The sequence below is a fragment of the Pristiophorus japonicus genome, chromosome 4 (genome assembly GCF_044704955.1).
Source record: "Pristiophorus japonicus isolate sPriJap1 chromosome 4, sPriJap1.hap1, whole genome shotgun sequence".
Lineage (NCBI taxonomy): Eukaryota > Metazoa > Chordata > Chondrichthyes > Pristiophoridae > Pristiophorus > Pristiophorus japonicus.
In genome coordinates this window covers 308,555,653-308,579,100 of record NC_091980.1, presented here as the reverse complement: position 1 = coordinate 308,579,100, position 23,448 = coordinate 308,555,653, and positions in this window count along the sequence as shown.

Sequence of the window (23,448 nt, the reverse complement as noted above, 5' to 3'; positions counted from 1 at the left end):
AGGAGTAGGCCATACGGCCCCTAGAGCCTGCTCCATTATTTAATACGATCATGGCTGATCTGATCATGGACTCAGCTCCACTTCCCTGCCCGCTCCCCATAACCCCTTATTCCCTTATCGGTTAAGAAACTGTCTATCTCTGTCTTAAATTTATTCAATGACCCAGCTTCCACAGCTCTCTGAGGCAGTGAATTCCACAGATTTACAACCCTTTGAGAGAAGAAATTCCTCCTCATCTCAGTTTTAAATGGGCGGCCCCTTATTCTAAGATCGTGCCCTCTAGTTCTAGTGTCCCCTATCAGTGGAAACATCCTCTCTGCATCCACCTTGTCAACCCCCCTCATAATCTTATACATTTTGATAAGATCACCTCTCATTCTTCTGAATTCCAATGAGTAGAGACCCAACCTACTCAACCTTTCCTCATAAGTCAACCCCCTCATCTCCGGAATCAACCGAGTGAACCTTCTCTGAACTACCTCCAAAGCAAGTATAAAGGTGGGGAGCAGCGAGGTCCAGAGATCGGGACCTTCGAGGTTGGACGAGGCACAGAGGAACAGAGAGGTCAGAGCCCAGAGGTGGAGCAGTGTAGACAAGACCAAGAGAAGGTGCAGCACGGGCCAATAGCGAGGCTGTGAGACTCACATTGCGTACTATGAATTCCACGTAGAGAGAGGTCCTGTGGGAAGGAGGACAGTAGGAGTATGCTTGAGTGTGTGTGTGTGTGTATTGGCACATCTGGCGGATCCCCTTGCCACTGGACCAAGACCTTGCTCCGTCAAGCCCATGTGGTGGCTGGTGTGCAACGGCCACCCCACGTTAAAATAATTCACGCACAGGCTTCTTCCACCATTTAAAATGAGTACTTCAGTCACCTGAGAACTCATTTTTATTGTGGAAGCAAGTCATCCTCAACCCCCGAAGGACTACCTATGATAATAATCCTTTCTTAAACATGGAAACTAAAATTGGGCGCAGTATTCTAGGTGTGGCCTCACCAATACCGTATATAACTGTAGCAAGGCTTCCCTCAGTTTTGTGTGACCCAGATCCACAGTCTGTACTGCAGAGGAGCTCCTGTACTAGGAACATAGGAACAGGAGGAGGCCATTCAGCCCTTCGAGCCTGTTCCGCCATTCAATTGGATCATGGCTGATCTGTGACCTTTACTCCATTTGCTCCATATCCCTTGATACCCTGAACCTAACAACTATCTATGGATCTCAGTCTTTAAGGCTGCAATTTCCCCAGCCTCCACTGCTTTTTGTGAGAGAGAATTCCACATCTCTATTATCCTCCAACCAGCTCTATTCTCAAAAATATACCCCCAAATATACCGCCAAGTGTTCTATTCAGCTGCAAATAATAAAATACGAGATGCTGCAGAGCAACACAAGAGCAAATAGATTGTGAGCCAACGAAGGAGATATTCGGAGGGCGTCCAAAAACTTTGTCAAAGAGGTTTTTAAGGACAGTCTTAAAGGAGGAATGAGAAGTGGAGAGGTAGAAGAGTTTAAAGAATTCCAGAGAGTGGGGTGCACAAGGGACCAGTGAGGAGAACGTTGAGAATGGAGCGACTGGGGATTTTAGGGCTGGAGGAGGTTACAGAGATAGGGAGGGGTGAGGCCATGGAGGGAAGGCACAAGGACGAGAATTTCAAATTTGAGATGTTGAGGAACTGCAATCCAATGTCATCATCATCATAGGCGGTCCCTCGTATCGAGGATGACTTGCTTCCACGCCAAAAAGGGATGAGTTCACAGGTGTTTGAATGAAGGACCTGATATTCCGATCCCGAACTACATGTTGAAGGGTGGAAGATGCCTGTGCGTGGATTTTTTTAACGTGGGGTGACCGTTGCACACCAGCCACCACACGGGCTTGACAGAGCTAGGTCTTGGTCCAGTGGCAAGGGTTACCCAAGACAACTGGAGACCTGCTCTGCTGCACGGACCTAGTGCGCACACATATCGCAGTGTGGGCTGGGCCCGTGCTGCCCCTGGGCCCTCACCTCTTCTGGGCCCCAAACTCACGCCCCTCCTGGGCCCCGGTCACTTCCCTCTACAATCTCTCGCCGCTCCTTCGCCCCTCCTGCTGCGCCTGCCCGCACTGCAATCAGCGACCTGGCTTCACAGCCGTCGCCCTCCTGCAGCAGCGGGACCCAATGTATGCCAGACAGCAGAGGGGTGAGGAGCAGGAGGAGCTGATGTTTATGGTGGGTGGAAGGTGGGAAGGTGGCCAGAATTGGAATTGTCGAGTCTGGAGGTGATCAAGGGTTGCAGCAGCAGATGGGCTGAGTTTGCGGGGGTGGTGGGCGGTGTTACGGAGGGACAACCAGACGGTCTTTGCAATGGAGAGGATGTGGGGACGGAAGCTCAGCTTGGGGTCGAGTAGGATGCCCAGGTTGAGAAGTCTCTGGTTCAGCCCGAGGCAGTGGCCAGGATGGAGTTTGTGATCGGCTGCGGAGTTTGTGGCGGGGACAATGACTTACTGACACTGAGTCGCATTGTTTAACCGGAGGTTTATCCAGGACTCGGTGTCAAACAAGCAGTCTGACCATACAGAGGCAATGGAGGGTTCGGGGCGTTGTAGGGCTGGAGGAGATTACAGAGCTAGGGAGGGGCGAGGTCACGGAGGGATTTGAAAATAAGGATGAGAATTTTAAAACCGAGGTGTTGCTTAACCGGGAGCCAATGTCGGTCAGCGAGCACAGGGGTGATGGGTGAGCGGGACTTGATGTGAGTTAGGACACGGGCAGCCGAGTTCTGGATCACCTTGAGTTTACTTGGGCTAGAATGTGGGAGGCCATCCAGGAGTCTGGTTCAGCCTCAGACAGAAGTCGCGGAGTGGGATGGAGTCAGGGGCGAGGGAACAGAGATTGTGGCGGGGACCGAAAACAATGGCTTCGGTCTTGACCTGGAATATTAGGCCCTTCTTTGAAACACCTGTGAACTCATCGAATTCATCACTTTTAGGCATGGAATCAGATCATCCTCGATACGAGGGACCACCTGAGAGAGAGAGAGTGGAGGTTCGATCGAGGTGGAACACATTTCCTACAACAGTGACTACACCTCAAAAGTACCTCTTTGGAAGAGCTTGTGAAGCGATGGTTATCCTAATAGTGTTACACGGATCTGATGCTGGAGCATGAGAGAAGTTGACGAACAAAAGATACCGACTGCAGCGATGATTTGGTTGAGAGGAATACCGGGAATATCCGGGATGCATAAAGGCAGGAATGATATAATAAGCTTGGACAAGAGGCAACACTCCTGCAGCGGATCCAGGAAAGACAACGGATGGCTTGAGGCATGGAAAGGGCTAAAATACTTTTCATGGCTCGCGTACAGAGGTACACGGAGCAAGAAACCGAGGAAGATCTAGGAAGCGCTGGATGAACAAGGCTGATGATACAGAGATGGGTGGGAAAGCAAATTGTGAGGAGGACACAAAAAATCTGCAAAGGGATATAGACAGGCTAAGTGAGTGGGCAAACATTTGGCAGATGGAGTATAATGTGGGGAAATGTGAGGTTATCCACTTTGGCAGAAATAATAGAAAAGCAAATTATAATTTAAATGGAGAAAAATTGCAAAGTGCTGCAGTACAGAGGGTCCTGGGGGTCCTTGTGCATGAAACACAAAAGGTTAGTATGCAGGTACAGCAAGTAATCAGGAAGGCCAATGGAATCTTGGTCTTTATTGCAAAAGGGATAGTTTATGAAAGCAGAGAAGTCCTGCTGCAACTGTACAGGGTATTGGTGAGGCCGCACCTGGAGTACTGCGTGCAGTTTTGGTCTCCGTATTTCAGGAACAATATACTTGCATTGGAGGCTGTTCAGAGAAGATTCACTAGGAGATGAGGGGGTTGACTTATGAGGATAGGTTGAGTAGGTTGGACCTCTACACATTGGAGTTCAGAAGAATGAGAGGTGATCTTACTGAAACTTATTACATAGAAACATAGAAACATAGAAAATAGGTGCAGGAGTAGGCCATTCAGCCCTTCGAGCCTGCACCACCATTCAATAAGATCATAATGAAGGGGCTTGACAAGATGGATGCAGAGAGGATATTTCCACTTTGGGGAACCTAAAACTAGGGCACATAGTCTTAGAATAAGGGGCCGCCCATTTAAAACTGAGATGAGGAGGAATTTCTTCTCTCAGAGGGTTGTAAATCTATGGAATTCTCTGCCTCAGAGAGCTGTGGAGGCTGGGTCATTGAATAAATTTAAGGTGGAGATAGACAGATTTTTGAGCGATAAGGGAATAAAGGGGAGCGGGCAGGGAAGTGGAGCTGAGTCCATGATCAGATCAGCCATGATCTTATTGAATGGTGGAGCAGGCTCGAGGGGCAAAATGGCCTAATCCTGCTCCTATTTCTTATGTTCTTATGTTCTTATATTCTTAAAAGTGACTTGTCACAGAAAAGGGATACAAATGTCTGAAGTGGCCCACTTAATTCAGAACTGACAGCAGTGAAGTGAATTCATTCAGCCCCATCGTCTCTGCTGTGCTGACTAACAGGGATTTAGCATTAGTAAAAGGTATGCTTTATAGTGTGACTCTACCTATTCCTAGTGATTATAAGAACATTAAAGATAGGAGCAGGAGTTGGCCCCACAGCCCCTCGAGCCTGCTCCACCATTCAATAAGATCATGGCTGATCATTGACCTCAACTCCACTTTCCCGCCCAATCTCCAGATCCCTTGATTCCCCTAGACCCCAAAAATCTACCTATCTCAGCCATGCATATACTCAGAGACTCAGCATCCACAGCCCTCCAGCGGCAGTTGGTGAGAGGCGGGAGCAGCGTGGTGAGGCCTATAAAGGCCCAGCGGGAGCTCGAGAGTCAGCGGCAGTTGGTGAGAGGCGGGAGCAGCGTCGGAGCGGCCTATAAAGGCCCAGCGGGTGTTCCACAGGCAGCGGCAGTCGGTGAGAGGTGGGAGCAGTGTCGGAGCGGCCTATAAAGGCCCAGCGGGTGTTCCACAGACAGCAGCAGTTGGTGAGAGGCGGGAGCAGTGTCGGAGCGGCCTATAAAGGCGTACTTGTGCAGCTACAGTGGGAGAGAAGGCAAAAAAGAAGTAGAAAGGAATCAAAAGGTGATGTCACAGCCAATGGGGTAAGTGATTGGCTGGTGATTGGTGAGTAGCTTTTCTTTTTCTTTTTTATATCAGTAAGTAAACTGTAACATTGTTGTTACCAATTTAAGTGTATCTAAGGCATGGCAGGAGAGCTCGGTCACGTGATATGCTCCTCCTGTACCATGTGGGAACTCAGGGACACTTCCGGTGTCCCTGACGACTACGTGTGTGAGAAGTGTATCCACCTCCATCTCCTGACGGACCGCGTTGCGGAATTGGAGCTGAGGGTGGATTCACTCTGGAGCATCCACGATGCTGAGAATGACATAAGTGGCACGTGTAGTGAGTTGGTCATACCGCATGAGAAGGATCCACAGCCAGCTAGGGAATGGAAGACCAGCAGGAAGAGTAGTACAAAGAAGGTAGTGCAGGGGTCCCATCTGGCCATCCCCCTGCAAAACAGATACACTGCTGTGAGTGCTGTTGAGGGAGATGACTCATCAGGGGAGAGTAGCAGCAGCCAAGTTCATGGCACCGTGGCTGGCTCTGTTGTACAGGAGGGCATGAAAAAGAGTGGGAGAACGATAGTGATAGGGGATTCAATCATAAGGGGAATAGATAGGCATTTCTGCGGCCGCAATCGAGACTCCAGGATTGTATGTTGCCTCCCTGGTGCAAGGGTCAAGGATGTCTCCGAGCAAGTGCAGGACATTCTGAAAAGGGAGGGAGAACAGCCAGTTGTCGTGGTGCACATTGGTACCAACGACATAGGTAAAAAAAGGGATGAGGTCCTACGAGACGAATTTAAGGAGCTAGGAGCTAAATTAAAAAGGAGGACCTCAAAAGTAGTAATCTCGGGATTGCTACCAGTGCCACGTGCTAGTCAGAGTAGGAATCGCAGGATAGCACAGATGAATACGTGGCTTGAGCAGTGGTGCAGCAGGGAGGGATTCAAATTCGTGGGGCATTGGAACAGGTTCTGGGGGAGGTGGGACCAGTACAAACTGGATGGTCTTCACTTGGGCAGGAACGGAACCAATGTCCTAGGGGGAGTGTTTGCTAGTGCTGTTGGTGAGGAGTTAAACTAATATGGCAGGGGGATGGGAACCAATACAGGGAGACAGAGGGAAACAAAAAGGAGAGAAAAACAAAAGACAGAAAAGAGATGAGTAAAAGTGGAGGGCAGAGAAACCAAAGGCAAGAAACAAAAAGGGCCACTGAATATAAAAGGGCTGCAGGAGGGGTCAAAACTAAAAATCATGGTTTAAAAACTAGGATGAAAACACTCTACCTAAACGCACGCAGCATTCGAAATAAAGTAAATGAGTTGATGGCACAAATCATTACAAATGGGTATGATTTGGTGACCATTACAGAAACATGGTTGCAAGGTGGCCAAGACTGGGAATTAAACATACAGGGGTATCTGACGATTCAGAAAGATAGGCAAGAAGGGAAAGGAGGTGGGGTAGCTCTGTTAATAAAAGATGATATCAGGGCAGTTGTGAGGGATGATATTGGCTCCAATGAACAAAATGTTGAATCATTGTGGGTGGAGATTAGAGATAGTAAGGGGAAAAAGTCACTGGTCGGCGTAGTTTATAGGCCCCCAAATAATAACTTCATGGTGGGGCGGGCAATAATCAAGGGAATAATGGAGGCATGTGAAAAAGGAACGGCAGTAGTCATGGGGGATTTTAACCTTCATATCGATTGGTCAAACAAATCGCACGGGGTAGCCTGGAGGAGGAATTCATAGAATGCATATGGGATTGTTTCTTAGAACAGTATGTAACAGAACTTACAAGGGAGCAAGCCATCTTAGATCTGGTCCTGTGTAATGAGACAGGAAAAATAAACGATCTCCTCGTAAAAGATCCTCTCGGAATGAGTGATCACAATATGGTTGAATTTGTAATACAGATTGAGGATGAGGAAGTTGTGTCAGAAACGAGCGTACTATGCTTAAACAAAGGGGACTACAGTGGGATGAGGGCAGAGTTGGCTAAAGTAGACTGGAAACAAGGACTAAACGGTGGCACAATTGAGGAACAGTGGAGGACTTTTAAGGAGCTCTTTCATAGTGCGCAACAAAAATATATTCCAGTGAAAAAGAAGGGCGGCAAGAGAAGGGATAACCAGCCGTGGATAACCAAGGAAATAAAGGAAAGTATCAAATCAAAGACCAATGCGTATAAGGTGGCCAAGGTTAGTGGGAAACTGGAGGATTGGGAAAATTTTAAGCAACAGCAAAGAATGACTAAAAAAGCAATAAAGAAATGGAAGATAGATTACGAAGGTAAACTTGCGCAAAAAATAAAAACAGATAGTAAAAGCTTTTACAGATATATAAAACGGAAAAGAGTGACTAAAGTAAATGTTGGTCCCTTAGAAGATGAAAAGGGGGATTTAATAATGGGAAATGTGGAAATGGCTGAGACCTTAAACAATTATTTTGCTTCCATCTTCACAGTGGAAGACACAAAAACCATGCCAAAATTTGCAGGCCACAGGAATGTGGGAAGGGAGGACCTTGAGACAATCACTATCACTCGGGGGGTAGTGCTGGACAGGCTAATGGGACTCAAGGTAGACAAGTCCCCTGGTCCTGATGAAATGCATCCCAGGGTATTAAAAGAGATGGCGGAAGTTATAACAGATGCATTCGTTATAATCTACCAAAATTCTCTGGACTCTGGGGAGGTACCAGCGCATTGGAAAGCAGCTAATGTAACACCTCTGTTTAAAAAAGGGGGCAGGAAAAAGGCAGGTAACTATAGGCTGGTTAGTTTAACATCTGTAGTGGGGAAAATGCTTGAAACTATCATTAAGGAAGAAATAGCGGGACATCTAGATAGGAATAGTGCAATCAAGCAGACGCAGCATAGATTCATGAAAGGGAAATCATGTTTAACTAACTTACTGGAATTCTTTGAGGATATAACGAGCATGGTGGATAGAGGTGTACCGATGGATGTGGTGTATTTAGATTTCCAAAAGTCATTCGAAAAGGTGCCACACAAAAGATTACTGCAGAAGATAAAGGTACGCGGAGTCAGAGGAAATGTATTAGCATGGATAGAGAATTGGCTGGCGAACAGAAAGCACAGAGTCGGGATAAATGGGTCCTTTTCCGGTTGGAAATCAGTGGTTAGTGGTGTGCCACAGGGATCAGTGCTGGGACCACAACTGTTTACAATATACATAGATGACCTAGAAGAGGGGACAGAGTGTAGTGCAACAAAATTTGCAGATGACACTAAGATTAGTGGGAAAGCGAGTTGTGTAGAGGACTCAGAGAGGCTGCAAGGAGATTTGGATAGGTTAAGCAAATGGGCTAAAGTTTGGCAGATGGAATACAATGTCGGAAAGTGTCAGGTCATCCACCTTTGGAAAAAAAACAGTAAAAGGGAATATTATTTGAATGGGGAGAAATTACAACATGCAGTGGTGCAGAGGGACCTGGGGGTCCTTATGCATGAATCCCAAAAGGTTAGTTTGCAGGTGCAGCAGGTAATCAGGAAGGCGAATGGAATGTTGGCCTTCATTGCGAGAGGGATGGAGTACAAAAGCAGGGGGGTCTTGCTGCAACTGTATAAGGTATTGGTAAGGCCGCACCTGGAGTACTGCGTGCAGTTTTGGTCACCTTACTTAAGGAAGGATATACTAGCTTTGGAAGGGGTACAGAGACAATTCACTAGGCTGATTCCAGAAATGAGGGGGTTACCTTATGATGATAGATTGAGTAGACTGGGTCTTTACTCCTTGGAGTTCAGAAGGATGAGGGGTGATCTTATAGAAACATTTAAAATCATGAAAGGGATAGACAAGATAGAGGCAGAGAGGTTGTTTCCACTGGTCGGGGAGACTAGAACTAGGGGGCAAAGCCTCAAAATACGGGGGAGCCAATTTAAAACCGAGTTGAGAAGGAATTTCTTCTCCCAGAGGGTTGTGAATCTGTGGAATTCTCTCCCCAAGGAAGCAGTTGAGGCTGGCTCATTGAATGTATTCAAATCACAGATAGATAGATTTTTAACCAAGGGTTATGGGCAGAGGGCAGGTAAGTGGAGCTGAGTCCACGACCAGATCAGCCATGATCTTATTGAATGGCGGAGCAGGCTCGAGGGGCTAGATGGCCTACTCCTGTTCCTAATTCTTATATTCTTATGTTCTCTGGGGGCAGAGAATTCCAAAGATTCACAACTCTCTGAGTGAAGAAATTCCTCCTCATCTCAGTCTTAAATGGCGGACCCCTTATCCTGAGACTATGCCCCCTGGTTCTAGATACTCCAACCAGGGGAAACAACCTCTCAGCATCTACCCTGTTAATCCCCTTCAGAACCTTTTTTGTTTCAATGAGATCGCCTCTCATTCTTCTAAACTCCAGAGGGTATAGGCCCATTGTACTTTCGCCCTGAAATCTCGGCCTCCCTGGGTCTGTACGGAGTGTGTACGGAGTGTATACGGACGGGGTGTGTACAGAGTGAGTACGGATTGCGTACGGAGTGTGTACAGAGTGAGTACGGATTGCGTACGGAGTGTGTACAGAGTGAGTACGGAGTGCGTACGGAGTGTGTACAGAGTGAGTATGGGGTGCGTACGGAGTGTGTACGGAGTGCGTACAGGGTGTGTACGGAGTGAGTACAGAGTGCGTACGGGGTGTGTACGGACTGTGTACGGGGTGCGTACGGAATGCGTACAGAGTGCGTAAGGGGTGTGTACGGGGTGCGTACGGAGTGCGTATGGGGTGTGAATGGGGTGTGTCCGGAGTGTGTACGGGGTGTGTACGGAGTGTGTACGGACCCGGGAAGGCATCACAAAAGCTGGTTTTCAGGGCACAATGCGCATGTGCCGAAAACTGGCTTTTCCTCCGCATCTCGGGGAGAAGGACATCCCCACAGCAGAGATCGTGCTATTTGCCCATCTCTTGCCCTGCGAATGTCCTTAAAACTCTTGCGCATGGTAAAAGCAGGCACATAGCCTACTTTTACCAGCATAAGAGTTTTAAAATATATCAAAAACATATAAAAGTAAAATTTAAAAATACACATTTATGTTTAAAAACCCTGCCCACTCAGATAATTTTATTTTAAACCATAATTAAAACTTTATTTTAAATCGGCAAATATTTTTTTTTCAAAAACATTTCTATCAACTTTAATTTCTATAATGTATTTATGTGAGGTGTTTATTTAATTTTTTATGTAGTATTTGGTTGTTTGGGGGTGTTTCTCATTCATAGTAATAGGAGTTTCCAACTTACTAAACTCCGATTACTATGAATGAGAAAATACTTTACCGTGATTGGGTGTCCAGGCCCACGTGACTCCTGCGGATGTCCCAAGGTGAACGCGCTCCGTTGTGCTAGAAGAAGAGGCCGGGATCTCTGGCGAGCGTTTGACCAAAAAGTAAGTGTGCATCTTTTCTCCTATTTTTAGTTCAACACCCGCGGGAAGAGTAAACCGGGATTTCAGGGCCAATATCTGCAAGTCATTGTTCCATTGATTTGGATAATGATGTCACAATCATTGAAAAACATTCAGCATCATCATAAGCGGTCGCTCGAAGCGAGGGTGACTTGCTTCCACGCCAAAAAGGGATGAGTTTACAAGTGTTTCAATGAAGGACCTAATATTCCAGGTTCCGAACTACATCCTGAAGGGTGGAAGATGCCTGTGCGTGGATTTTTTTAACGTGGGGTGGCCGTTGCACACCAGCCACCACACGGGCTTGACAGAGCTAGGTCTTGGTCCAGTGGCAAGGATTACCCAAGACGAATGGAGACCAGCTCTGCTGCATGGTCCTAGTGCGCACACATATCGCAGTGTGAGCTGTGCTGCCCCATGGCCCCAACGCATGCCTCTCCCGGGTCCCGATCACTTCCCTCTACAGTCTCTTGCCGCTCCTTCGTCCCGACCTCGCCGCTCCTGCTGTACCTGCCCACGCTCCAATCACTGACCTGGACCTTGATAATGTTCGCTGCCGTCGCCCTCCTGCACCAGCTCGCGCTGTACCTTGCCGTGGTACCTTGCCACGCTGTCCAGGGGCCGCCGCTCACTGCTCCTTTTATGGCCCCGACCTGCCGCTGATGGTCTCTTGCGGCTCCCTGCTGGAGTGAAGCTAATCTACAGGAAATTGTTCAACCTCCGTCTCCTCCAGTCCAGATCCAAGGTTGTCCCATCCTCTGTCACTGAATGCAGACAACACTTGCATTTTTGCACACTCAGAGGCTGAACTCCACGGTTGACAACTTCACTGAAGAGTACGAGAATCTGGGCCATACATTAAACATCCAGAAGACAAGGTTCTCTACCACGACGTTGGAAGAAAAGGAAGGAGTGAAAGTTGTAGAAACTGGTTAGTGTGGAAGCTCCAAACTCTCTTTTACCCAGAAAATAAAAGTGGGGGAAAGGCTGTCAGGTGCCTTTTTAGTGAAGGAAAGAAAGAAAGAAAGAAATAACTCCCCTGCTCTTCTTCAAAATAGTCCCATGGGACCTTTTACATCCACCTGACAGGACAGACGGGGCCTCGGTTTAACGTCTCATCCCTCGTTTAACGTCTCATCCGAAAGACGGCCCCTCCGATAGTGCGGCACTCCCTCAGCACTGCACTGGGAGTGTCAGCCCAGATTTACGTGCTCAGGTCCCTGGAGTGGGACTTGAACCCACAACCTACTGACTCAGAGGCGAGGGTGCTGCCCACTGAGCCAGCAGAAAGTGCTGGCGTCAGACTTGTGGCCGTCAATGAAATGTGAAATTTCTGAGACAGGCTAGGTGGACCAGTGGGTCTTTTCCGGTCCGGCATTTTCATTTGTTCATATGTCAGCGAGAAGGAACCTTTCCTCCTGTTGTGTATGGAGAAAGAGTCAGACTGAACAATGTGAACTCAAAGTAATGTGTGACCTTAGTCTTTTATTGTAGGTCTCCAGAGTGCCTCTCCAACCTGTGAAGCCTCCTTAAATGCCTGTGCTCCCAAGGGATTATGGGATCCCTTGGGACTCCAGGGGATGAGCCCTCTGGTGGCTGTACAGAGCAAATACAAGTATTCATTTAATTTCTATGTTTCTATGTTTCGATAACAACACTCCCCACCCCCCCAAAGTCAATAGTGTAACTATTTACAATGTGAGTCGATCTGGGGCCCTTCTTGCCCTGGTTATCATCTCGGTGTGAAAGCTGGTGTTGTTGAATCATTTGTTGGGCCCTCGCTGGGCTGCTGTGCAGCTGGCCTTGCTGGGCTGCCTGGCGTGTCGGGCCCTGCTGGGCTGCTGTGGATGATGGTTCTGCTTCTTGGTCAACCGTGGTGTCTTGCCACTGGTGTGTATGTTGGGGGATCAAAAAAGGTAAGGTCCATGGTGGGTTGCTCAGGATAGTCCATGAATCTGAGTTTGATTTGGTCCAAGTGTTTCCGGTGAATGAGTCCATTTGAAAGTTTGACCCGAAACACCCTGCTCCCCTCTTTGGCCACGACAGTGCCAGGAAGCCACTTGGGACCTTGTCCATAATTTAATACAAATATAGGATCATTAATTTCAATCTCGCGTGACACATTTGCGCTATCATGGTATGTACTTTGTTGAAGCCACCTGCTCTCTACCTGTTCATGTAGATCAGGGTGAACTAACGAGAGCCTTGTCTTCAGTGCTCTTTTCATGAACAGTTCAGCAGGTGGGATCCCAGTGAGTGAGTGGGGTCTCGTGTGGTAGCTAAGCAGGACTCGGGATAGGCGAGTTTGCAGTGAGCCTTCAGTTACCCTCTTGCTTGATGGTGTGCACTGCTCTCTCTGCCTGACCATTGGACGCTGGTTTAAACAGGGCAGATGTGACATGTTTGATCCCGTTGCAGGTCATGAATTCTTTGAACTTAGCACTGGTAAAACATGGCCCGTTGTCGCTCACCAGGACATCGGGTAAGCCGTGTATGGCAAACATGGCCCGCAGGCTTTCAGTAGTGGCAGCGGACGTGCTAGCTGACATTATCTCACATTCAATCCACTTGGAGTACGCGTCTACACCCACAAGGAACATTTTACCCAAAATCGGGCCTGCATAGTCGACGGTTTGGAGGGCCAAGACCATAAACATAGCGGCACCTCCCTGGGTACATTGCTTAACTGCGAGCATGTATTACATCTGTGAATGCAGAACTCTAAGTCCGCATCGATACCGGGTCACCACACGTGGGATCTGGCTATCGCTTTCATCATTACGATGCCTGGGTGGGTACTGTGGAGGTCATTGATGAAGGGGTCTCTGCTCTTCTTGGGGACCATTACTCGATTGCCCCACAGAAGGCAGTCTGCCTGTATAGACATTTCATCTTTGCGCCACTGGAACAGCTTTATCTCTTCCTGCATTTCCACTGGGACACTGGACCAGCTCCTGTGAAGCACACAGCTTTTGACTAGAGATAATAAGGGGTCCTGGTTTGTTCAGATTTGATCTGCCAGGCAGTGACGGATGATTGCTCACTCTCAAATATTTCCATAACCATGGCTAGATCTGTGGGCTGCACCATTTCCACCCCCGTGGTGACAATGGCAGCCTACTGAGAGCTTCGGTGCAGTTTTCTGTGCCTGGCCTGTGGCGGATGGTGTAGTTGTATGTGGACAACGTGAGCGCGCATCTCTGGATGCGGGCCGATGCGTTGGTATTTATCCCTTTACTCTCAGAAAACAGGGATATATGTGGCTTATGGTCAGTTTCCAATTCGAATTTCAGCCCAAACAGGTATTGATGCATTTTCTTTACCCCATAGACACTAACGCTTCTTTCTCAATCATGCTGTAGGCTCTCTCAGCCTTAGACAGACTCCTGGATGCATAAGCAACCGGTTGCAGTTTCCCGAAATCATTAGCTTGTTGCAATACACACCCGACGCCATATGATGACGCATCACATGATAGTACCAAACGCTTACATGGATCATACAATACAAGCAATTTGTTTGAGCATAACAATTTTCTCGCTTTTACAAAGGCATTTTCTTGGCTTTTGCCCCAAACCCATTCATCCCCTTACATAGAAACATAGAAACATAGAAAATAGGTGCAGGAGTAGGCCATTCGGCCCTTCGAGCCTGCACCAAATTCAATAAGATCATGACTGATCATCCCCTCAGTACCCCTTTCCCGCTTTCTCTCCATATCCCTTGATCCCCTTAGCCGTAAGGGCCATATCTAACTCCCTCTTGAATATATCCAATGAACTGGCATCAACAACTCTCTGCAGCAGGGAATTCCACAGGTTAACAACTCTCTGAGTGAAGAAGTTTCTCCTCATCTCAGTACTAAATGACCTATCTCTTATCCTAAGACTATGTCCCCTGGTTCTGGACTTCCCCAACACCGGGAACATTCTTCCCGCATCTATCCTGTCCAGTCCCGTCAGAATCTTATACGTTTCGATGAGATCCCCTCTCATCCTTTTAACTCCATTGAATAAAGGCCCAGTTGATCCAGTCTCTCCTCATATGACAGTCCAGCCATCCCTGGAATCAGTCTGGTGAACCTTCGCTGCTTTTCGTAGTAAGACATGCAGTGGTTCTAACAGTGTGCTGAGACCCTGTAAGAAAGTAGTTTAGGAGTCCCAGAAACGACCGCAGCTCCGTCACATTCTGTGGCCTCAGTGCATTCTCGATTGCCTCCAGAGTCACGTTGGTGGGCCTGATGCCATCAGCCACAACCCTCCTTCCCAGGAATTCCACTTCAGGCGCCAGGAAAATGCACTTTGAGCGTTTTAAACTGAGCCCCATGCAGTTGAGTCGACTAAGAACCTCCTCCAGGTTCTGCAGATGCTCGGCTGTGTTCCGACCTGTGACCAAGATGTCGTCCTGGAAGACCACCGTGTGCGGAACCGACTTCAGTAAGCTTTCCATGTTTCTCTGGAATATCGCCGCTGCTGATCGGATTCCAAATGGACATCTGTTATCAACAAAAAGACCTTTGTGCGTGTTGATGCAGGTGAGGGCCTTCGATGATTCCTCCAGATCCTGCTTCATGTCGGCTGAAGTCAGATCCAGCTTCGTGAACGTCTTTCCTCCCATCAGCATTGCAAAGAGGTCGTCGGCCTTTGGTAGTGTATTGGTCCTGCAGGAGAAAAGATTGATAGTTACTTTGTATTCGCCACAGATTCTGACAGTGCCATCTCCCTTGAGGACTGGGACGATAGGACTGGCCCACTCATTGAACTCGATCGAGGAAATGATGCCCTCTCTTTGCAGCCGGTCTAGCTCGATCGCTACCCTTTTTCTCATCATGTATGGTACTGCTCTCGCCTTGTGATGGATGGGTCGTGTCCCCGGAATTAGGTGGATCTGCACTTTTGCTCCTTGGAATTTCCCAAAGCCTGTTTCGAACAGCAAAGGAACTTTGTTTAAGACCTGGGCACACGAAGTGTCGTCAGCGGGCGATAGTGCTCGGACGTCGTCCCAGTTCCAGTGTATCTTTCCCAGCCAGCTCCTGCCGAGCAGCGTGGGACCATCGCCCGGTACCACCCAGAGTGGTAGCTTGTGCACCGCTCCATCGTAGGAGACCTTTACGGTAGCACTGCCGATTACAAGAATCAGTTCTTTAGTGTAAGTTCTTAGTTTTGTGCGAACTGGAGTTAAGACTGGCCTTGAGACCTTGTTGCACCACAACCTTTCGAAAGTCTTTTTGCCCCTGATGGACTGGCTTGTGCCCATGTCCAGCTCCATTAACACCGGAAGTCCATTTAGTTCAACATTCAGCATTATCGGGGGACAATTCGTGGTGAATGTGTGCACCCCATGTACCTCTGCCTTCTCGATCTGAGGCTCTGGTTTGTTGTGATCCTCTGTGGATCTGTCCTCTGCAACATGGTGGTTTGCAGGTTTAACAGGCTCGTTGGAGATGTCCCATTGTTCCACAGCCCTTGCAAACGTACTCTTTGAATCGGCATGAATGGAAACGATGATCACCCCCGCAGCGCCAACAAAGTGTTAATGGCCTTGCATTCATCACCCTTGATGGTGGACTCTGAGACATCTGCGGACGTGTAGCTGCAGGTATGTGTGACCTGCCCTGTACGTTACAATTTGCTTGGTATTGTCACTGGTGGCAATGAACGCCTGGGCTATCGCTATGGCCTTACTCAAGGTTGGGGTCTCTACAGTCAAAAGTTTGCGAAGTATGGTTTCGTGGCCAATGCCAAGTACGAAAAAGTCTCTGAGCATGTGTTCCAAATGTACTTCAAACTTGCAATGTCCTGCAAGGAGTCTTAGCTCGGTGACATAACTCGCCACTTCCTGGCGTTCAGACCTTTTGTAGGTGTAGAACCGGTACCTCGCCATCAGAACGCTTTCCTTCGGCTTCAAATGCTCTCAGACCAGTGTGCACAAATCGTCGTATGATTTCTCTGTGGTTTTCGCTGGAGTGAGCAGATTCTTCATGAGGCCATACGTTGGTGCCCCACAGACGGTGAGGAGGATCGCCCTTCATTTGGCAGCGCTCTCTTCCCCATCTAGCTCGTTGGCCACGAAGTATTGGTCGAGTCACTCCACAAAAGTTTCCCAATCATCTCCTTCCGAGAATTTCTCCAGGATGCCCACTGTTCTCTGCATCTTTGGGTTCACTATTTGTATCTCGTCGCCAGTTGTTGTGTATGGAGAAAGAGTCAGACGGAACACTGTGAGCTCAAAGTAAAGTATGACCTTAGTGTTTTATTGCAGGTCTCCAGAGTGCCTCTCCAACCTGTGAAGCCTCCTTAAATACCTGTGCTCCCAAGGAATTATGGGATCCCTTGCGACTCCAGGGGATGAGCCCTCTGATGGATGTATAGAGTAAATACAAGTATACATATATAACATCTCCAATCAGTGCTTTGAACCCAGAACCCTACGATCGAAGGTCATTGAATGAACCAATCATCTCACATAATCTGTAGGAAAAACAACTCGAAATTAGTAATATTTTTGCTCTTAAGTAATAAGGACGGTTATTATCCCATTTTTCTTCGAGGAGAGTTGTAATAACAGAGAGAAGTGTGATGAAGATGTCTGTGAAACAGAGTTAACAAAAGCTTTCGATATATATTGTGAGTTCTTTGAGTAGCTGGGCCAGGAAAATCTCACGTTTAATCCCCGGACTTAGCTGATCTCAGTGTGGGCTCTACGATGGGTTCACTCTCTCTGGGATAACTGCTCCTCATAAACTATTCAGCAACCTGCTGTGAATCGGGTCATGAGTCAAGAATCAGTCTCGTCTATGATGGTCTCTCTTTGGCTGCCTGTGGACAATCGAAGAATGAGGCTGTGGGTGTGGAGTGCCTGGGGGTGGATTAACCACGGGGCAGCCCCAGGCCCACCAAATAAATGTCGGAGAAAAAATGTAAGGCCTCCCAAATAGGCTGAATGGAATAGACAATACAAGAAGAAACAAGGCCGAGGAAAATAGATTCACTTGTTTATACCTGTATACAGAAGTACTTAGAATAAGGGGCCGCATATTTAAAACAGAGATGAGGCATAATTTCTTCTCTCAGAGGGTTGTAAATCTGTGGAATTCACTGCCTCAGAGAGCTGGGACATTGAATAAATTTAAGACAGAGATAGACAGTCTCTTAACCGATAAGGGATTAAGGGGTTATGGAGAGCGGGCAGGAAGTGGACCTGAGTCCATGATTGGATCAGCCATGATCGTATTAAATGGCGGAGCAGGCTCGAGGGGCCGTATGGCCTACTCCTGCTCCTATTTCTTATGTTCTGATGTTCTTATGTACCTACATGCACTAATGTACAGATGTACAGAACAGAATACGTACCAGCCTGTTTTATTTCACATGTTACTGAGACAGATTTGCATATATGTATAGGAATCTAGTATTGCAATGTTACCAGAACCAGCATATATACCTACTTGATACAGAATATATGTTTTCATTGTTGAATACACTGGCCTATGTTTTCATGCTCAGAATCAGAATCATATACGTAATGCAATGAACATGAACAAACATAACTACAGGCCCATTTCGATCCCTTTGCCCCAGGCCCATCCGGCCCTCAACCTGGTCCTGGGAGAGCCTGATGCCCATGGAACCCTGGCTAAAGGGAAGGGAGCGAAAATTTTGGGTGCCAACTGAAAGAAAACATTCTTTTATTTGTATTAATTTCTAGGATGTGGGCATCGCTGGCCAAGCCGGTAGTTATTACCCATCCCTTTGTTGCCCTTGAGAAGGTGGTGGTAAGCCGTCTTCTTGAACCACCGCAGTCCGTGTGGTGAAGGTGCTCCCACAGTGCTGTTAGTTGGCGAGTTCCTGGATTTTGACCCAGCGCCTGTGAAGGAACGGCCGATATATGTCTATGTCAGGATGGTGCGTGACTCGGAGGTGTTCCCATGCACCTGCTGCCCTTGTCCCTTTCGGTGGTGGAGGTCGCGGGTATGAATCATAAACATTTATGGCACGGAAGGACGCCATTTCAGTACATTGTGTCCGTGCTGGCTGACAAAGAGCTATCCAGCGTAATCCCACTTTCCAGCTCTAGGTCCGTAGTCCTGCAGGTTACGGCATTTCAAGTGCACATCCAAGCACCTCTTAAATGTGGTGAGGGTTTCTGCCTCTACTACCCACTCAGGCAGTGAGTTCCAGACCCCCACCACCCTCTGGGTGAAGAAATTTCCCCTCATAACCCCTCTAAACCTCCCCCCAATTACTTTAAATCGCTATCCCCTGATTGTTGACCCCTTTGCCAAGAGAAACAGGTCCATCCTATCCACTCTATCCAGGCCCCTCATAATTTTATACACCTCAATCAGGTCTCCCCTCAGCCTCCTCTGTTCCAAGGAAAACAAACCCAGCCTATCTAATCTTTCCTCATAGCTAAGATCTCCTCGGTACCCTCTCCAGTGCAATCACACCCTTCCTGGAATGTGGTGACCAAAACTGCACGCAGTACTCTAGCTGTGGCCTAACCAGTGTTTTATAGAGTTGAAGCATAACCTCCTTGCTCTTGAATTCTATGCCTCAACTAATAAAGGCAAGTATTCCGTATGTCTTCCTAACCATCTTATCTACCTGGCCTGCTACCTTCAGGGATCTGTGGACCTGCACTCCAAGGTCCTCTTGTTCCTCTACACTTCTCAGTGTCCTATCATTTATTGTGTTGGGCGGGCCACATTGTTTGCATGCCGGATACAAGACTCCCAAAGCAAGCACTCTGCTTGGAACTTCTACGCGGTAAGTGAGCCCCAGGTGGGCAGAGGAAACACCCTTAAAGCCTCCTTGATAAAGTGCAACATCCCCACCAACACCTGGGAGACCCTGGCCAAAGACTGCCCTAAGTGGAGGAAGAGCATCCGGGAGGGCGCTGAGCACCTCAAGTCTCGTCGCCGAGAGCATGCAGAAAGCAAGCGCAGGCAGCGGAAGGGGCGTGCGGCAAACCAGACTCCCCACCCACCCCTTCCCTCAACCACTGTCTGTCCCACCTGTAACAGAGACTGTAATTCCTGTATTGGACTGTCCAGTCACCTGAGAACTCACTTTTGGAGTGAAAGCAAGACTTCCTTGATTTCGAGGGACTGCCTGTGATGATGGTGATTCCTTTGCCTTGTTAGCCCTCCCCAAATGCATTACCTCATGCTTTTCTGGACTGAATTGCATTTGCCGCTGCCCTGCCCATCTGACCAATGGGAGACGCTGCTGAAGCAGCCTTGACGAGTTGCTGCAGAACATCCCACAGATTGTACACACTGCATTAACACAGCAGGAGGCAGTCACCCGAGTCTAGGCTAGATTTGAGTAGTGGCCCAGAAGTGAAAGGGTACTGTGTTAACCAACTATGTAACCCAGTCCCACATAAAAACTATTGCAGATTTTAGCTCCGAAGCAGCAAGTAAGGAAACCATTTTTCTGAAATGAAAATTTAATAGCACTGAGGGAATTAACTGGATCTCAAGAGCTAATCCTTTTCCAGTGAAGCTGGCATTGGCCCCTGTGATATGAAATTTGACAGAAGGAATTAAATATGAATCGATATGACACGATTCACACAGCTCATATGAACGGAGATTTATGTGGGAACTGTTTTGAAACACCAAATACAAATGCAGCACTTTTTAATGAGTGCCTGTGTCTCATAGGGAGTTTGATAGATGAGGTTTAGAGCCATTTAACACACATCCCTCATTCATCAGTTTAGCCAATTAGTGTGCAGGGAAAGTAAACCCAGCAGAGGTCAAAGTGCAAGGGCCGGACAGGAAAATTGTGTTTTATATTGTTACCTCCAACATTCCACCCCAGGGCTGGGTTGGGATCTCGGGATGGATATATTCCAGGAGGTTTCATCACATGACCTCCAACTGCCCTGCCCCCATGCTCCCACTATTAGTCACCCAACACATCCATCTTACCATAGCACCGCCTTCCCGTAACAACAACAACAACAACTTTCATTTATGTAGCGCATTTAACGTAGTAAAACGTCCCCAAGATGCATCGCAGGAGCGATTATGAAACAGAATTTGACACCGAGCCGCATAAGGAGATATTAGGGCAGATGACCAAAAGCTTAGTCAAAGAGGTAGGTTTTAAGGAGCGTCTTAATGGAAGAAAGAGAGGTGGAGAGGCAGAGGGTTTAGGGAGGGAATTCCTGAGCTGAGGCAGCTGAAGGCAATTCAAATCTAGGATGCGCAAGGGGCCAGAATTGGAGGAGCGCAGAGATCTCGGAGAGTTTAGGGCACGAGGAGGTTACTGATATGGGGAGGGGTGAGGCCAAGGAGGGATTTGAAAAAAAGGATGAGAATTTTTAGATCGAGGCATTGTTTAACCAGGAGCCAATGAAGTTCAGCGAGCACAGGGGTGATGGGTGAATAGGTCTTGGTGCGAGTTAAGATACGGACAGCAAAGTTTTGGATGAACTTATCGAGCTCTTGCCCCACAGGCCTATAAACTGGTTTCTGTATCACATTAAATTCTTTTTTGAAAACATCCCACTGATCTTCTGTCATTTTGCCCAAATCTAGAATCTTAGTAGTTGTTTTGTGTTTGTCCCTTTGAAACATTGCCTTGAATTTGATCATATTATGATCGCTGTTGGATAAATGTTTACATACAGTAAGGCTGTTAACTAAATCTGGCTCATTACTCATTCCTAAATGTAATATGGCCTGTCCCCTTGTTGCCTGTAGGACATATTGTTGCAGAAAGCTATCCCAGACACACTCAAAAAATTTAACTTTCTTTCTGTTATGAACTGGTCTGCTTATCCCAATCTATATGTAAATTAACATCCCCATTTAAGTATTTTCGGTCTTTACTACATGCTTGTCTAATCTCTGCATTTATACATTCTACCACTTCATAGCTGCTACCACTATAGTCTTATATTTTAAGAACATAAGAAATAGGAGCAGGAGTAGGCCATACGGCCCCTCGAGCCTGCTCCGACATTTAATAAGATCATGGCTGATCCGATCATGGACTCAGCTCCACTTCCCTGCCTGCTCCTCATAACCCCTTATTACCTTATCGGTTTAAGAAACTGTCTATCTGTCTTAAATTTATTCAATGTCCCAGCTTCCACAGCTCTCTGAGGCAGCGAATTCCACAGATTTACAACTCTTTGAGAGAAGAAATTCCTCCTCATCTCATTTATATTTTCTATTACTCTACTCATAAAGGCTCCACTGCCTGCTTACCTCTTGTTATATCCTCTCTTGTCAATGAAGTGATTTTATCCTTAATCACTAAGGCTGCTCTTCCCCCTCTACCGTTTTCTCTAGCTCTCTTGTAGACCTAATAACCGGGTATATTTAGTTCCCAGTCATGAATGTCTTGCAGCCGCGTCTCAGTAAAGGTTATCATGTCATACCCTACAAGTTGAATTTGCGTCTGCAATGATTCCACGACCGTCTCAGACTCAGAGGTGAGAGTGCGACCCTCCGAGTCATGGCTGACACAGCTAAAAAAGGCTCGCCTGAATCATCTGGCCTGCAGTTTACTTGCTCGGCCCTTGTGGGCTGTAAAACTGATTTAACACCTCGCAGTGTGTCACCCAATATAGTGTTAGATATTTCCTGTATTGCTCTGCTGTATATAAATCTGCTGAGATTCATAACTAAAAGGGAATGCCAACACAAACGGCAGTTAATGATTTAATACACCGCTCCAGGCAGCAGCTCCAACATTCCAGGGAGGAAGATTTCGTCTCAAAGTATCTGGCAAGCCAATGCTCAATGGTGCAGAGGGTAACTGCACTGCCGATTGTAGTGCTGAACCATGAACCAGATATCGCCCAATCTGATAGAGCACAGCCCGCGTCAGATACAGCACAGGGCAAATACAGCACAGGTCAGATACAGCACAGGTCAGATACAGTACAGGGCAGATACAGCACATGTCAGATACAGCACAGGGCAGATACAGCCCGGGTCAGATACAGCACAGGGCAAATACAGCACAGGTCAGATACAGCACATGTCAGATACAGCACAGGGCAGATACAGCCCTGGTCAGATACAGCACTGGGCAAATACAGCACAGGTCAGATACAGCACAGGTCAGATACAGCACAGGTCAGATACAGCACAGGGCAAATACAGCACAGGTCAGATACAGCACAGGGCAAATACAGCACAGGTCAGATACAGCACAGGTCAGATACAGCACAGGGCAAATAAAGCACAGGTCAGATACAGCACAGGTCAGATACAGCACAGGGCAGATACAGCACATGTCAGATACAGCCCAGATCAGATACAGCCCGGGTCAGATACAGCACAGGGCAAATACAGCACAGGTCAGATACAGCACAGGGCAGGTACAGCACATGTCAGATACAGCCCGGATCAGATAGAGCACGGGGCAAATACAGCTCAGGGCAGATACAAATCAGGTCAAATATAGCACAGGTCAGATACAGCACAGGGCAGACACAGCACAGGGCAGATACAGCACATGTCAGATACAGCACAGGTCAGATACAGCACAGGTCAGATACAGCACAGGGCAGATACACACCAGGGCAGATACAGACCAGGGCAGATACAGCACAGTGCAGATATAGCACAAGGCAGATACAGACCAGGGCAGTTACAGCACAGGTCAGATACAGCACTGGTCAGATACAGCACAGGTCAGATACAGCACAGGTCAGATAACGCACAGGTCAGATAGAGCACAGGTCAAATACAGACCAGATCAGATACAGCACAGGGCAGATACAGCACTGGTCAGATACAGCACAGGGCAGATACAGCACTGGTCAGATACAGCACAGGGTAGATACAGCACAGGGCAGATACTGCACAGGTCAGATACAGCACAGGGCAGATACAGCACAGGTCAGATACAGCACATGTCAGATACAGCACAGGTCAGATACAGCACAGGTCAGATACAGCAC